Source organism: Narcine bancroftii, chromosome 1, assembly GCF_036971445.1.
Source record: "Narcine bancroftii isolate sNarBan1 chromosome 1, sNarBan1.hap1, whole genome shotgun sequence".
In the NCBI taxonomy this organism is placed as follows: Eukaryota; Metazoa; Chordata; class Chondrichthyes; order Torpediniformes; family Narcinidae; genus Narcine; species Narcine bancroftii.
In genome coordinates, this window is record NC_091469.1 from 428,098,084 (window position 1) to 428,116,246 (window position 18,163).

Genomic DNA, 18,163 nt, shown 5'->3' on the forward strand with positions numbered 1-18,163 from the left:
AGCTCTCCACTGGCCACCGTGACAGAGGTGCACCAAAGAAAAGGTACAAGGACTGCCTAAAGAAATCTCTTGGTGCCTGGCACATTGACCACCGCCAGTGGGCTGATATCGCCTCAAACCGTGCATCTTGGCGCCTCACAGTTTGGCGGGCAGCAACCTCCTTTGAAGAAGACCGCAGAGCCCACCTCACTGACAAAAGGCAAAGGAGGAAAAACCCAACACCCAACCAACCAATTTTCCCCTGCAACCGCTGCAACCATGTCTGCCTGTCCCGCATCGGACTTGTCAGCCACAAACGAGCCTGCAGCTGACGTGGATATTTACCCCCTCCATAAATCTTCGTCCGCGAAGCCAAGCCAAAGAAGAAAAAGAAATATACATATTTGTGAAAAAGTATAGATAAGATAGAAGCAGGAAGGCTGTTTCCTCTAGAAGGTGAGACGAGAACTAATGGACCTAGCCTCAAGATTCAGGGGATCAGATTTAAGACAGTGATGAGGTGAAGTAGACGTGACTTGCCCCTGCTCCTTTCTTTCATGTTTATATCCATCTGGATGAAAAACCCAATCCTGTGGGACACTTTTTCCAGGCAAAACTGTGGATCAGGAAATCATGCTCAGTGGGTAGTGCCAAATAGCCTCTGCACTACAATGGCTTAAACTCAGTGGAGGTGAAGTGTAGAAATGGAGTAGATAGCTGATTCTCTGCTGTAATTTAGAAACAATGAGCAGGGAAATATTTTTATCTCTTATTGTTTTGATGAGAAAATTAATCTAAGTATTTTTATCCGTGAAGTATGATGATCAGATCAAAAATAAACTGGAATCATTAAAATCATAAATGTATGCTGACAACTCAAACCATTCTCACCCTTAACATAACATCAAGCAGTTAGGTGAATGGCTTAATATTTTGTAACTACAAATTCATTATAAATTAATCCACAACTTATTTCTAAATGTATTAGTTTCTTTGTTTTGTCTTTTTTGGGTTACAGTCTTGCTCAGCACGTGGCTGCACAAGGCATCTGTTTACATTAGTACTGTAATTGCAGTGATAATAAGGTCATTGATTTAGCATCTGAGGAAATAATCAGTCAGAGCACAACATTTGTCTTACTTTATTTGACAGTCGGCCTTCTCCCCTGAATGGGATTGTCAGTTCCTTTCCATTGTTCTCTTGGAGTGGGATAGTGGGTCTTGACTTTAGAATGTTTGCCTTGTCAGGAAAAGTATGACGGATAGTCAGGAGACAAACACAGGTACAGCAGTGGCCCATGGGTGACATGCTTAGAAGAAAAAACAAAGTAATGATTTGTTTACTGTGCTCTGATAGAACTTGCCATGCTTTGCTATGTTAATCACTGGGCTTTTCAGTCTGGCTGATGACTGTTTACCAAGCAGCCGATTGCAGAATCAGAAGTGAAAAGTGAAGGGCATCAGTATAATGGGGGCAAGTGGAAGATTAAATTGACACTAAGTGTAGCCAGCATCACCTCATTGTCCCTGCTTCACCTCCCACCCTTCTTTCATCGTATGTTGCTGCAGCTACAGTCAGCCTAAATTATTACTCTGGCATGGCTAGAGCATCCACTCGTTGCTCACAATGGTTTGGCAATAGTTCACTTCATGGTACTGTGAAGCCACTGACCTCTCTCTTGAGGTTGTCAATAAAATACAGATCTAGATACGAGTCTGACCTGATTGAGGCTTACCCCACTGAGACACTTTCATCGCGATTTCTTTTGCACCATGACAACATTCTCTTTCCCTTTAATGGAACATTTATTCATGGCATTTGCCATTAACTAGCTGCCACCAAGGACAAGAATTGAAATGGGAGGAGAAGGCATGAGCAATTCAAGGGCACAGAGCAAAGTTGCATTGCTCAAGTGTATATAGTGTATAGGAAATAACCTGACTCCGATACAAGGTACTGCCTAACACAGAGCGTAAATATAATTATCGAGCTGTTCTTTATATGAAAAGAAAATACATAGCACACACCAAATTAAACACAGATGAAGCAGAAGCAGAAACAGAAGTAGGCCATTCAGTTTTGTTCCCTGCCTGCTCCTCCATTCAATAAGACCTTTCCCTCACCATCTTTATTCTCCACTAAGTTCACATTTCCACACGTTATAAAGTGTCATTAAGCATTTATTTGGATGGGATGCAGTCCATGTGATATACTAGCCATTCTCAATGGGACTGGAGATCACAGTACATTTAAGGGGGGGCACAGACTGTAATCCTAAAATAGTTGTTTGCAATTCTTTATGAAGTCAATAGGAGTAAAGTACAGAAATACGCATCTAAACTTGACTGTTTCACAGGGAAGGGGGCTCATAAACTTTGAATAGAGTCCTAAGGGAGTCATAGCCAAAAAAAAAGTTGAGAATAGCTTTGTTAAACGAGAAAGTCAATAGGACTTTGGACAAAGAATAGAAGAAATACAATAATCAATGTGGCATTTTATGTGAAATTGCCAAGGTTTTTGACAAGCTGCTGAATTTCCAACTAAAAAATGCTGATCAGCAAAGTTTTACTCTGTACACTTTGAACATAGAATATAAAAGAGTACATCGCAAGAACATAGCTTTCAGCCCACAATGTGTGCTCTGAATAAGATATGCAAATTATTCTCTGCTACTCTGTGTAAGAAAATGAATGGGACCTTGCACAGACCTTGCACACCTATTTGACTTCTTAAATTAACATCTGATGATGAGAGTTTACTGTCATAGATATTTTCAATGTCAGAGTCCTTGATGATCTTGGCAGGGTTTGCTGCTTTCTGCAGCCTTCTGCATTCCTCGACCAGGCTGTAATGCAACCATTTAATATACATTCCACAGTAAATCTATCGAAGTATTTGTTGATATTCTAAATCTTGTCAAACTGCTTAGAAGGTAGAGGCATTGGTGTGCCTCCTCCATGGTTGGCATAATGTGGTGGCTCCAGGAGAGATCCTCTGATATGTGGATTCCCAAGGAATTGAAGGTACTAATGCTACCCATCACCATTTAAGAGAGGTGTATGATTTCTTGTTCTCCTCTTCTTAAAGTTCACAATGGTCTAGCTGATGTTGAGACCAACTAGATTCTCAATCTCCATTCGATATTCTATCTCATCATTTCCCATTAGTCAGCCAACAACAGTGCCGCTGTCAGTGAATTTAATGACCATAGATATAGAAGTAGGCCATTCGGCCAATCAAGCTTGCTCTACCATTCCATCATGAGCTGATCCTACTCAGCCGCTCTCCCTTGCCTTCTTCCCATAATCTTTTATACCCTGACTATTCAGATACACACAAAGAACGTGGTAGAAAATTCAAGCGGTTCAACAGCCTTGAGCTAAAGAAATACACAGCATCTCTGCTTTAAATGAGCACCCTTCAATCTTGAAATTGTGCCTACATGTCCTAGTTTCCACTATAATGGAAACTACTCTGGCCAGGCTTTTCAATGTTCAAAATGCTTTCATTAGGTCCCTTCATTCATCTGAACTACAAGGAGTTCTGTCAAGGAGCCATCAAATGTTCCACATTTGCTAATCCCTTCATTCCAAGGATCATTCTTGTGAATCTTCTCTGAACTCTCTCTAATGCTAGCTGCACCCCTTACTCCAAGTGAGTCTTACTTGTGCTTTATAAAGCCTCAACATCATGTCCCTGTTCTTAAATCCTACTTCTTTAGATATGAATGCAAACATTGCATTTACCTATTTCACCACCATCTCAAGTTGGAGATTATCCTTTGAGGTATCCTGCACAATGAGTCCCAAGTCTCTTTGCATCTCTGGATTTTGATTTTTTTTCCCCATCCATATAACAGTTTGTCCTTTATGGTACATAGTCATGAGTGTACTAGGACAGGGCAAGCAACTCAGCACGCAGCTTTGTGGTGAGTGATGATCAGTGAGGAGGAGGTGATGTTGCCGATCTGCAGTAATTGGGGTCTTCCATTGAAGACGTTGAGGATCCCTTTGCAAAACAATGAACAGAGTTCCAGATCCCTGAATTAATCTTTTTTTTTCTGGTGTGATCATGCAGTACTCACATCCAAAACAGTCTGAAGAATTTCCACTGATACCTATTAGGCGGTGTCAGTGAAAATTTTCACAAAGTGCACGCAGTGCATACCAATGGCACTCTCTTCATGGATAGTCTCCTCTCCTGGCTGAAGCATTGTGCAAAAGCCTTTTGTTTGGTTATTTTTTTCGGTCCACAGAAATTTATAGCTCATTCTCATCGTCAACCTCAGAAACATCGCACACAATTCTTTCCCCATTCCCCAGCACCTGCATCCTGCCGAAGAGTCTTACCTGATGGCTGATAGATGTGGTAGCCATCAAGTTTTTTTTTGTCAGACTGCCATACAAGGATGACAGAGATATTTGTTCTTGCAGCTCAGTCAAAGGTGGGAATGTTTTAAATCTTATCCTAGTTTGGCTTCTGACTGGTAGAATTGGGCAATGCTCCAGGCAGACTTGAATGCCTAGAATGGACCAGATTGGAATGTCTTCCTCATAATCTCTTTTATAAATGTGTTGATGGATTTGCTTAAACTACTACAATAAAGAAAATAGATTCCAATGTTTTGATTTGGTTTGAGATTTCAATTTGCAACCATTGAGTAAAATATTGACATCCTTTGCTCTCAGTTAACAATTTATTTAACATTCTACCAAAAAAATAGCCACATTGTTGGATTAAATGGTTCAGATTTAATGTATCTGCATTTGGGAGAAAGGTTTTATACAGGCATTTTGATTTTTCTCATGAATGTAAGAATTACTTACTAACTATAGAAAAACAGATTTAAAAAAATCTTAACCTGGTACAGACTGTTGCATTAAAAGAAAAGAAAATCTAGGAAAATCTTTTTTTTTAAACATCAGGATGCTGCTGTTATAAAACAGTCAGACAAAGTCCCATCTGTGAACTCCTGTTCAGTGATCAAGCCTTTTCCACCATGTCCTATCATTCTTTAAAATATAATGACAGCAAATGTTCCACTATTAAGATCAATACCCTGGCCATTATTGTTAGCAAAAGAAGCAGCAAATCACATTTACTTGGATTGTCAGACTCATTATTATAAGCAGATGGCAGGCTCTTGCACTACAATGCAGAGAAAAAAGACTGACATCACTTCAAATTAAAATCTATAATACTAATATACACTTCAGTCTTTTAGAAACAGATGAGCATCCATCTCACAAACATTCCTTCTTTATAGGCTATGTTCAATTTATAAAAGGCAGCACTACACAGGTGCATTCGCCTTTGAACTATACCTTCTCTGTCGATCTTCTGAATTGCATTTTTAACATCATTTCACAGATTCATGAAGGTGCACATCCAAGTGTCTCATTAATGTGCAAACAAGAATTTCATGATTGCATGAGGTTTATGAATTAGTGTTTTGTAACACCCACTCTCAGCGTGGGTCAACTATAATTATAAAATCCGAGAAGATCATTTGTGTTTATTTGGAAACTGGAGAGTCAACTTGATGCATGGCATGCAATATATTTTTTTTAAGTTTCCAGGATTTATAGGAATATTAACAACGTAAACGGGAAATTCAAAGAGCCAACTATTGTTTTTGAAATGATATTAGACTACTTCGACAGCAGGCTAGCTCATAATATGACTCCCAAAATGTTTTGAAATTGCTTCTTTCTTTTAAATCAATGCAAAATATTGCAAAAATAGAGCATAAGGTAAAAAGATCAAAATATTTTTGCATTCTGGAAATAGCTTGGAAAATTTCCTTTGTGTTATGAAGGGTATGAATGTGTAAATACTGATTTCATGAAATTCTTTCATGATGTTGATATCCTCCACATTAAGACCTTTTATGTTCTCATTTATTTTAAGGACATTAGCACATTATTAAACAAATTCACATCATAGAGAAAAGTTATTTCTTTTATTTATAACAGAATGTTATTTGGAAACAAAATCACTGCTGCAAAACACATCACATTAAAATGATTTTTAAAAAATCCAAATTAATGGAATAAACTATTCATCACATGCTAGAAACTATTCATGCAATCTTCCTCAATTATATCAGTTCACATTCAGCACAGTGTAAAAAATTAGTTTTACAAATGGGTATGCTGTGAAATGTAACAACAATGAGTGAATGACGCAGGTTAACAAGCCAATCTTTCACCTCCCATTTAGGGTGGGTGCAGGACTATTGATCCAAACTTGTGAAATATTTGCTGTACTTAGAGGATTAAGTCATTTCTCATCATTGGAAGTGTTACAAAGGAATTGCTCTGGATCAGTGTTCGACAACTGACTTCAAATTGGAAATAGTTAAGATTGATGCTAAGTGATGAAAATTGAAACAGATTATTATTTCTCACCTTCATTAACATTGTTTACTGTAATAATATATTGTCCTGGGCCCCGCCATTCTAGACGTACCTAAAAATTGAGAACAAAATGAAACCATGCAATCCAATGGCCTTGGATTCTATGATTCCAGTAACTTTTTCAATTGGAAAGATGTCTTTCAAAATCTACCTTAAAATTTATAGTAAATGCCAAGTAGTGTCAGAAAGGAAAGAGCTGAAATCTCCCTTTGGAGTTACTCTTAAACATGATTGTTACCTGTTTGAACTCCCAGTAAGGAAAGCAAAAAACTAAATAGCATTTAGAAAGCATCTTTTTGTGATCCCATGCTATCCCACAGCATTACAGAAGCATCAAAATAATTCTTGTCGCTGTTTCCAGTACTCTTTCAGAAAACGAAATGTTCATTTGTTTTTCCAGCCAATATCCACTGTGCTCTCACCTTGACGCAGTCTATCACTAATTCTTCCCTTTCCTTCTGGATCTTTCTCAAGGGGTAGGCTAACTAAAGGTACACAGACCGCCACAGCTCCCTTAATTATAATTTCTCCCATTGTGCATCCTGAACCCTTGATCTTCAGATTCTACCACTAAACCGAAGCTGAAAGTTGATAACACAAGCTTATGCTCAAGCCTTTATTGATTCCTCTGCATTAATCATCAGATAGTCTTCCTGACTATAATGATCTGATCAGCCAGGTTTTGAGAGTTTTTGAAATTAGATTCTGGAATAGCAATTATTTGAACTGCTAAATATAAATTTTCCTGGTATTATTTTCACATGCCCTTGATCTACTACCAAAAGAGTAATAGAAAAACTTCATGCAGGATTCTCCTATCAATGCTTTAATTTTAATCTGACCCACCTATTTAGAATATTCAACAAAAAGACATATTTATGGAAATTTGGAGCTGTTTAATACAAAATTTTTCAGACAAATTATGAAATAATCTATCCTAAAATAACTCTTTGGTCAAAATAGCATACGGTACAATAATTAAATTTGGTTAAATTAAAGGATCATTGGTGCAGATACAGAAGTTCATATCTCCTGAAGATAATAAGTATTTCAAGTAGGTTTAAATCAAAATGAGTAGTGATAAGGTAAATCCAGATAATGCACAAATGTTCTTCTGGTCCATATGTAATATCAGACACTCCAATGTGATAGACTTTTAGCTGTCTTCTTAGTCCAGATGCAACAAAGGATGGATAAAATTTCATATTCCACACATAAATAAACTGGAAAAATAATTGGAATGATAACTATCAAATGAATCCTGGGGATGGTTGTTATATGAGCTGCTATGGTTCTCCTCAGTGAATTTATTCTCCAAGTACTGGTCAGACTTCTACATAGAAGCAGAATCATTATTTATTGTCATGAACATGTCACAAAATTTGTTATTTTGTGGACCCATTGCAGGTGCAAATATTGTTATAAATTACATTTTAAAAATAAATAAATTAGTGCATACAGAAGAGAAAGTGAGGTTGTGTCTGTGGTTCATGCCCATTCAGATTTAGCTAGGTTTAGCTATTTCTTAGTGCTTAGTGTTTCCTGTTCAAGGCTGAAATGTGGCCAATCCTGACCGACAGATACTTAAAGACTACAAATCAACCAGAAGATAATGCTAAAAGTGACAGAGTTAAAACAAATCTGTTTCTCCTTCCTAAAAGGTAAATGTGGTAATGTCTTTGGAAATGGGGTGGGGGAAGACATGAAGAGAGAAGTGCTGAAAATATTTTTTAATAAGTGCTTACATCCATTAACTTTGATGTGGGTATGGTAAGCAAGCCAATGTTTTGTGGCAATTTTCATGGATTCATACAAATTTAGCACAATCTTTGCTTGTAGAGAACCAATAAAGGCAGAGATTGTGAACATTAAAAAGTCTAACAAGGTGCTAAGTCAGTGAATGATAAATTCTTGATCTGTAAAAATCTATTGTAAGAGCCTGACCAGGTGGACAAATCCAGAGACATTAAACTTTTTTTTAATCCATTGCACTGATTTAGAAGATGCACCAAGACAAAAAAAAAGTAGAGAAAAAACAATCTGTGACAAATCCAGTAATCAATTTAACGCTGATAATTGAAGGATGTGAGGCTGGTCTGTAGTGTTTGCTGTGTGGTGAAAGGTACAGGCCTCAGCTCCCCTGGAGTGTGATCCGGTTTGTTTTGCTGACTAAATGGTTAAAGAGATGTCTACTTACAGCTGTCAAAAGGTGTAGGAAATGGCAGGGAGGCCATTCCGCCTGACCTGCTTCTGACCTCTCCCACTCAAAGGTCAGAGTGTAGCTGCTACAAGAAGTGGAACCTGCCAGACGTGGGTGGTGAAGAAAGATTTTAATTTAGCCACATACTGGAACATTGAGTTCAACAACTTGATATACCATAAGACAAGTTAAAATATAAATTGGTCAAATTACAAAAGAATTTCCAAACAATTAATTATCCAATGCTTTTCAGAAAACACCTTGACACTTTTATTTATTCAGTGGAAGTACACATTTAGTCAGACATATTTTTAAAACCAGATAATTGCTTGAATTAATTTATCTTAGAAATATGCAGAACATAATTGAACTGAATAATTGCAGTGCCATTATTTAATTTAATTTTATTTAATTGTTTGGTGAAAAATATTGATTTCAACATTGCACTGTGGTTCCAGTGCATTTTTAGAGCAACAAATATGATTTAAATCAATTCAGAAACCTCCTCTAGGTTTAAAGAGCTGATGATTCCTTAATCTACTTCTTTTAAAAATATATATTTCTTTTCAACTCTAATGTGAATCTAAAATGAGGATTTTCAATCAGAGCCATATGCTCCCCCCCTCCCCCATACCCCCCATCTTTAAGATGAGAAATGCTGCTATAACTCTAAGAAGGGTATGCCCAGCCGGCAAAATAGCAATCATGGGCTCAGAAAGAAAGAAAAATGATACATGACAATAATTGAGGAAATTCCACACCTCAGTATAGCCTTCCATTGTGCCAAAGGATTAAGACTGTAAGCTTATTGTGCAAGGAATTAGAGGAAAGCAACCGTATCAGCACTGAGTTTGTATCTTTCCTGATCACTTTGGTTACTTCAGCACAGGAGCAAAAAAAATCTAGGTGCTTACAGTACAATGTAAATATTCCACTGTTATTATAATGACTATGCATGTAAATCAATACAGAACAAAGTTTGTTAATTTGTGTAAAGTTTTATCTTTGATTCTGGAGTGATTTTTGTTTGTTCCAAGGCCCTCTAGTCACAGAAGGGGGCTTTTTTTTATGGTCGGTGCTGATATGGTTCATGATTAGCAATGTTGTTGTTGCATTGCACAAAAATGAAGCAAGTTTTCATTAGTTAGTGAAGATAAGATTGATAGATGGTCTTTGAAGGTGACCATCTGCCCTAAACTGTGGAAGTGTTAAACTGTAGAAAAAGACAGTCCCATAATCCCAGATGAACTTTGTATAGAAGGCTCAAGACAAAGGTTCTGCAAGGGGAGAGGAAAATAGTCCAGAGGTAAAACTTTAATGTATGATGGATGAGACTGTGAAGAAGGTCACCTCGTGATGAATTGAGGAGATTGATCAAGGAAGGAAATAAGTGAGGAGTTGTCTGAACATTGTATCAATAATGCTCTTTTCATTTCAACCTCACAAATAAGCAGTGAACAAATACAATAAAAGGATGGCATAATTTTAGATTAACATTTTCTTTTTGCTGATGGAAACTACAATTACTTTTTAAAAATCAATTTTGATATCATTTATTTTTGTCTTTTTTTTCTTCAATGCAATTTTTTAATCTGAAACAACAGTAATATTTACCAGTGTAAAATAAAATGTCAAATCACTTGCAAAGTAGGGATAGTTTTGCAATGTTGGCCTGCCATTTCCCCACAAAATGAGCATATTACTCTTGGTAAATTGGAGAATCTGCATCTGTAAAGAAAGAAAACAGGCTTGAATTGATCTTTTAGTGAACATTTTGAACACTTGAATTTCAGTGCAGAATGACACAATCAAGTTAAAATAACCAATGTGGCCATTGCCCTTTCTAAATTATGTTTGGTCACATTATCCATACCTCACCATCAGCTTTCAAATTTCCAACCGAGAAGTCTTTTTTTTGTCTCACTGGCAAGAGTCCAGAATAGTCTAATGGAAGACAGACCTTTGTGAAGGCAGAGAGATGACAATAAGATCACAGAATTGACCTTTGACCTAGACATGATTCTTTTGGGTTACTGTTGTGGGCTTCTCTTTCTCCTCCACCAGCTTGAACTGAAGCCCAGTCCTATTATATGTGTTTCTTTTGTTCAGGAAGTGGTCACAGCAATCTGGAAAAAAATGTTGATGTTACACAAAACAAGTTGGTTGGGAATAGCTAAAACTAGGGCAGGGTTTATCAAGCAGTGCAAAAGAAATAATAGTCTTTTCATCCTGCTGACAACTGACTGTGTTTGTGTGTTCGTAAAATCGATGTGTGGCTATTGTCTGTTGTGGCCTAATAGAAAAACTCTTCCTGAAATCTCTGATATACTCACATTAAGCACTATTTCTTTGTGATAATAATACACAACCCAAAGGTTAATGGTTGTCTGCTCATTTTGTGAAAGAAGTACCTGAATACTTGTTACAAACTGTGCAGCTAAAAGCTTTCAATTTAAGTGTGTTTATTGCCACTATTATTATTATCAATCACTCAGAAAAAGAGGTACACAGACTTAGAGTTTCATTTACTTGAAAGAATTAGCAGACACTTTAAACTGTTGAGCTTTGCAGAATTTTAGTTACATGTTAGACGACAATCATTTCATATAGATTCTCCTTTTGATACTGCTTATTCTTTTAACTCGATACACTTAATTGATTTTGTCTCTATTAATATGCTGATTCATCAGAATATTACTGGGGCTGCAAAGGTTACAATCTGAAGAGTGATTTATCTTATATTTCCTGAAAGATACAAGGATAAGAGATATTTTGAATTATGTTTTTAGGGATTTAAAAAGAATGATCAAGTTTGATTATAGATGTTACTTTAGTTGTGGCAGAGTCTAGGATAAAAGAGAAACTCAAAATCAGAGAAGGCATTTTCAGGGAAGTTTATGAAAAAGTTGTATTAAGGACATTAGAAGTCGTAGTCCCACAGAAAACGTGGAGGTCAGCTCAATTCATAATTTAAATTCTGAGATTTGTATAGTCAATCGGTAGAAATCTATGAACGGAGAGGCAGTGAGATGGAATTAAGACACAATTTGGATGTGAACTCATTAAAATGGCAGAACACCTCCAAGGATTGAATTGTCTCCGGTTTTTCCTGTTTTCTGAATTTTTGCATTAACCCTAAAGCATTTGATAGTCTTTCTTTCTTTTGATGTTCTTCTAGATATTCTTCACAGATCTGAAATAGATGATGTCTCATCTTTGGACATTAATATATATTAACTACCATTTGGATAGCAATTTTAAATAAAGCCCATGAGCATTTTGGTTGGAGTTCTGATTAGAAATATTATCAATTTCAGCTAATGGCAGTTTACTGTTCATCTTTAACCTTTGAAATGCAGTAAAGGAGATTGTCAATTGCTCTACTTAATGGATCAAGAAGCATAATGTATATACACATCTCACAACGTTTAAAAAAAAACAATAATTGAGACTCAACAAAATAATTGGTTAGTTTAACTTCTGAAGATAGAATAAAACTAATTTTTACTTCAATTTGACCTTAAAGAAAATTTCATTTCCTCTAGACACTTCAGGCAATAGTGATACATTCTTAATTTAGTGAATATCATGAATATTATCATTCACTACCATTCTAATTTACATGACCTGTAAGATCATTTAACATATATTCATGCTGTCTTTTCTTCTTCCTACTCATATAGAAGAAAAATCTACATTCCCAACCACATCCTGACCACCCTGATTGAGTGAATCACCCTATCAAATCATGGAAGCACTGCCCCACACAACATGGAATAGTCCAGTGGTTCTCAACCTTTCTTCTTTCCACTCACATTCTTCTTTGGCTTGGCTTCGCGGACGAAGATTTATGGAGGGGGTAAAAGTCCACGTCAGCTGCAGGCTCGTTTGTGGCTGACAAGTCCGATGCGGGACAGGCAGACACGATTGCAGCGGCTACAGGGGAAAATTGGTGGGTTGGGGTTGGGAGTTGGGTTTTTCCTCCTTTGCCTTTTGTCAGTGAGGTGGGCTCTGCGGTCTTCTTCAAAGGAGGTTTCTGCCCGCCGAACTGTGAGGCACCAAGATGCACGGTTGGAGGCGTTATCAGCCCACTGGAGGTGGTCAATGTGGCAGGCACCAAGAGATATCTTTAGGCAGTCCTTGTACCTTTTCTTTGGTGCACCTCTGTCACGGTGGCCAGTGGAGAGCTCGCCATATAACACGATCTTGGGAAGGCGATGGTCCTCCATTCTGGAGACGTGACCCACCCAGCGCAGCTGGATCTTCAGCAGCGTGGACTCGATGCTGTCGACCTCTGCCATCTCGAGTACTTCGACGTTAGGGATGAAAGCGCTCCAATGGATGTTGAGGATGGAGCGGAGACAACGCTGGTGGAAGCATTCTAGGAGCCGTAGGTGATGCCGGTAGAGGACCCATGATTCGGATCCGAACAGGAGTGTGGGTATGACAACGGCTCTGTATACGCTTATCTTTGTGAGGTTTTTCAGTTGGTTGTTTTTCCAGACTCTTTTGTGTAGTCTTCCAAAGGCGCTATTTGCCTTGGCGAGTCTGTTGTCTATCTCAGTGTCGATCCTTGCATCTGATGAAATGGTGCAGCCGAGAAAAAAAAACTCACATACCACTTTAAATATTCCCTATGCCATAGGTGCTCTGTGATTAGCAAGGGATTGCCTAAGGTGGTACATGGGTGGAAAGACAAAGTTTGAAAATCATTGTTTCAATCGTATCTAATTGACTTGTGATGTGCACAGTTTCATATTCCAAAGGAAATGGGCCAATGACAACTTTTCTCAAGCACAATAATTGGGACTAGAGCAGTGATTCTCAACCTTCCCTTCCCACTCACATACCACCTTAAGCAATCACAGAGCACAAATGGCATAGGGATTACTTAAAGTGGCATGTGAGCGGAAAGAAAAAAGGTTGAGAACCACTGGAATAGGCCCTTCAGTCCAACTCATCTGTGCCATCCAAACTGGCACTCTGGGCTAGTCCCATCTTCCTGCATTTGACCCATATGTTTCCAGATACTTCTTATCCATATATTTGTCCAAATATCTTCTAAAATTTTATAATTGTACCCATGTCTATGGCTTTCAGATGGACGACAAAATGTGGTCCCTCTGGTACCACTTAAATCTTTCCCCTCTCACTTTCAACTTATGCCCTTCACTTCAAGAATCATCCACTCTGGGGTGGAATAAAAAAGAGTGAGCATTCATTTTATCCTTCCTTCTAATGATTTTACAAACCTCTGTAAGGTAAACATAAGCCTCCTGATCAACAAAGTAATGATTGAATCCTGCATTTCATGTTCAGACTGCACTGTATTGCATTCGATATTACTAATTTAAATTAACATATTCTCCATTTGATTGGTAGAAGGGGTGGTATTTTTATGGAGTTTAATAATGGGTTCACATCACATGCACCTCATTCCTCTACTAGAATGACAGTCTTCCCGATATTTTTCCTCCATGTTACCTGCCAGTCAGTCTGTGTCAGCAGCTAGTTTTAAACTTTAAAATGCAGACACAAGGCACAGTAACAGGCCATACCAACACAAGCGCCCATGTCACCCAATTACCCCAATTAACCTACAACTCCCATACATTTTGAAAGGTGGAAGAAAACCAGAATACCAGGAGGAAACCCATGCAGACATGGGGAGAATGTACAAATAGCTTACAAACAGCTGGATTTTAAATCTGATCACTGGTGCAGTCTTAGCATTATGCTAACTACTAAGCTGATCATGCCACCATCATGTTGTTGTGTAGCCAATAGGTCATTTGAACTGCACTGCACATTAAGGTGGAAACTTAAGGGCAATTGAGAAGTATATTTGGAATTTCTGTAGGCCTTTGTGGGAAATTGTTTCACAGTCCTCTTTGCATGTAATGGAGGCATCTGGATGTGCAATGGAGCTCCCTGTTCGCTTGGAATAAAGATTTAGTATTGCTGCAATAATGCAGAAGTTGATTTTAAAGCCTCGATTGGAAGAGCAGGCTTTAGCAAGAAGAAGATATATTCAAGCCAAATTTAGTAAGCTGTCTTTATGCCGATGAGACAGGGTGAACAGCCAGCATTGTTTCCACGGGCAGGAACAGCAAACACCAGAGGACACAAGTTCAAAGTGAAGGGAGGGAAATTCAGGGGAAACATCAGGGGTAAGATTTTTCATAGAGAATTGTGGGTGCCTGGATGCTGAAACATTTGGGGCATTTAAGAGATTCTTAGACAGACACATGGTGAAAGAAAAATAGAGGGTTATGGGGTAGGGAAAGTTTAGTACTTTTTTTAAAAGGAATATATGGGTTGGCACAACATCAAGGGCCTGCACTGTGCTGTAGTGTTTTTTGTTCTATGTTCTATGACAGGGAGACCACCGCTGAAGAGGACTATGGAGTGATCTAGAATGGGCCACATGTGATTTTTTGAGGAAAACACTCCCAGTTACAAGCCTCTACACCAAAAATTCACGTCTTCCAGAGAAAATGTTTAACATTCTCTTGTGTAGCTGAGCTAGAAAGGCCATATCACAACACAAAAGGAGACCATTGCGTCAAGATCATGATTTTGATGCAATTTTTGAAATAATTTTAAATTTAAATTTTAAGTTTAGACATACAGCTCGGTAACAGGCCATTTTGGCCCATGAGTCCATGCCGCACAATTTACACTCATTAACCCACACACCCGGTATGCTTCAAATGGGGAGAGGACACCAGAGCCCCTGGGGAAAACCCATGCAGACATGGGGAGAATGTATAAACTCCTTACAGTGCAGGGTTCGAACCTAGGTCCTGACCGCTGGTGCTGTAAAGTTGTGGCGCTAACCTTTACACCAACCACTCTTATGCCAACTGTACCACCCTAACACCAAACTACAACTTATGACAATATCCAGCTCCAACCACTTTATGCTCAGTTTGCTTGTTACCTTCTGGTGCAATCACAACTATTGTGGTCCTTAAAGAGTGCAGTTAATTCATGCTCTATGGGATTACTGTCACTTTCCATGACAGCGGCTGAACAATGTGAGCAATTTGCTGAAGAATGGGTTTCTCAGATGTCATGGGAAACCAGAGCTACAAGGGTAGGTCTTACCAGGCAATTCCCCATTGCAACACTCAGCGTTTATGTGCCTTCTGCTCAAGCTTTATTGGAAACCAAGTCCTTAACCATCAGACTTTGCTGATCACCATTCCATGATGGACAGAATGTATTCGAGGTTTCACAATAATCCGTATTTTAAAGCTGGAGTCTTCAATGTTGCTTGAGATTGCATGGGCTTCCCAGTGTCTCTGCCTGCTTATTTCATATGCCCTCAAATGTAAACAGTCCCTTCTAATCCTTCTTTTCTGTTTTTTTTTATTGAGAGATAATCTATGCCTTTGTGATCAGGCTGAAATTTGTCATTTTTACTCACCGTAGTTTGATCCCATATTCAGACAGTAGTTTGTCTGTAACTAAGACAAAATGTAAGAATGCACTTTTCTCCATTCTTCTAATGTTTAAGTCTGTCTGTCAAAGAAGATACAGCACAAGATCATGATAGGGGTGGAACCAAGTCAGGGGTGTATGTTTTTTTAAAACGTTGTCTGAACTGCTGGGCATAGAATTATTCATTGTTCCAGTGCTGTTTCTACTGAAAATACTTTTGTGCCACTTTCTCAGAGAAGACAAGTGTATTAGTGAATGTGTGACATCAGGCACTTTCAAGCTGCAGCATCTGGGTAGCCCTCCTGAGACCCAGATACGATTACTGGGGCAAAGGTGCTTCCAGTACCTTTTAAGGTGCAAGGGGATGAAGCCATTAAATTGCCAACTTGGCTTTTAAGGGGGATCCCGCCCCCGTGATGACACGGTAAGTGATGCGTCACGCAATCACGGGAACTATTGGTAAGTCTCCCCTGCCCCCGCCCCCACTGGCCATCAGCCACCCCCATCAGTTCCCCTCATTACTCACCACCCACTGTCAATCACCATCCCCCCAGTCAGTCACCCTTCCCTCCATACCCCATCAATCAAGACCCGCCGTGTCAATTGTGCTCCCCCCCTCAACATCATTCACAGCAGTGGCAGTGGCAGATCATTGCCCCCCACTCTCCCCTCCCGCAGCAGCGACTCCTCTCCTCTCCAACTGTGGCAGAGGCACCTCTCCCCATTCCTCGTGTGGCCTTTCCCCCCATGGCAGCGACATCACTCCCCCGTGATTTTGCCCCCCCCACCCCGGACCCACGGCAGTGACCCCTCTCTTCCCCCTGATCATGGCAAGTACTTCAGCCAGGCATTTCTCTGTATGCCAGCACACAAGAGCTAACATCCCAGGAGTAACCGGGTTGGCCATTTTCCTGTTCAAGTCACTGGTGGACGCAACCTAGTTGTAGGTGACACTTCCCAGCTTCTAATATTTATCAATCTCAAAATAGGTCATCTTTTAAGAAAAGTAAATCACGATAATCTGAATTGTATCTTATTCATCCAAATAAATCAATCTTTGCAATTGCAGCTGTAAATAGTTTTAAATTTTTGTTGATTAAAACAAATAAACATTTTTATAGCTTCACACTTCATAATGATGAGTAAAACAAAGCATATTGTAAATGATAATGATTCTCAACTTCAAACAAATATAAACAAATTAGAATGATAATAAATGATTAATAATGAATAATGATGATAAATTCAAAAAGTATCTTGAGAGCTCACGTCTCTTCCATGGTCTTTCCAAGAATGAGAAGAAAACTCCTGGTCCGCTCGGATATTATAACATATGACATCATAGTAACTATGGTAACTCTACATAAACAATTAATCCTTAAAGGGAAAGTCATAAAACAACCATAAATCATAAACATAAGTTTTTAACCTCTACACTAGTTAAGTTTAACTGAGTTCCCTCACTACCTCTGAGTTAGGTCAGCAACCTGGTTGGATTTGGACCTCGCTGACTGGGTCAGATCCTTTCAAGCTGCCATGTGAGCGGGGTGCTAACAAGGCAAATTGCCTGGTTAACCCCATTTTAAATGGCAGCTTGAAAGGGCCTTTTGCCTGCCTGATTAAATAGCACTTATGATCGGTGAGATGAGGCATGCGACTTGAGTAGTCATCAATATGTGTACAGGAAAAAAAGTACAATGTGCATTGCATTTGATGATGCTTCCAGTTGGATGAAATTTATGGGTGTATTGCATGGAGCAGTGGTTGAGATGGGAATTGCTGATGCCTTTACTGGTTTTGACTATGCCTGTCAATTATAGATTTGGCAGTATTGAATGCCACATCCTTGGTGTTATACTCTTTATATTCTTCTGTCAGTGATCTTCCTAAAGTGTCAACCTGGATAAGTAAAGTCGTATTCCTTTACTGCTTTATACCTCTCCAGGTCGATATTTTCAACACTTTAGACCTCTCTATGTAGGGGCCTTGTCTTCTTCACCTATATCAACCACACACACATCCCAAATCACACTGAAATACAATGCCCATTCTCTGTCCTATTCTTTTGTGGCTTTTAGCAGCTTCCTAAATCGGTGGAATAACCTCCATCAGCGATTAA

At 38.8% G+C, this 18,163-nt stretch overlaps 2 long non-coding RNA genes across 2 annotated transcripts in view; one reads left to right on the forward strand and one right to left on the reverse strand.

Moving 5' to 3' along the window:
• The window catches only part of LOC138753448 (uncharacterized), a 238,210-nt gene that overhangs the window by 33,531 nt on the left and 186,516 nt on the right, over window positions 1-18,163 (forward strand). The gene's annotated exons all lie outside the window — the stretch shown is intronic.
• Window positions 1,106-16,124, reverse strand: LOC138753444 (uncharacterized). Its single transcript, XR_011351175.1, has 6 exons — window positions 16,031-16,124; window positions 10,472-10,724; window positions 10,213-10,326; window positions 8,596-8,699; window positions 6,390-6,450; window positions 1,106-1,288 (listed from the first exon to the last, which is right to left on the reverse strand). It is a non-coding gene; the product is annotated as an uncharacterized lncRNA (long non-coding RNA).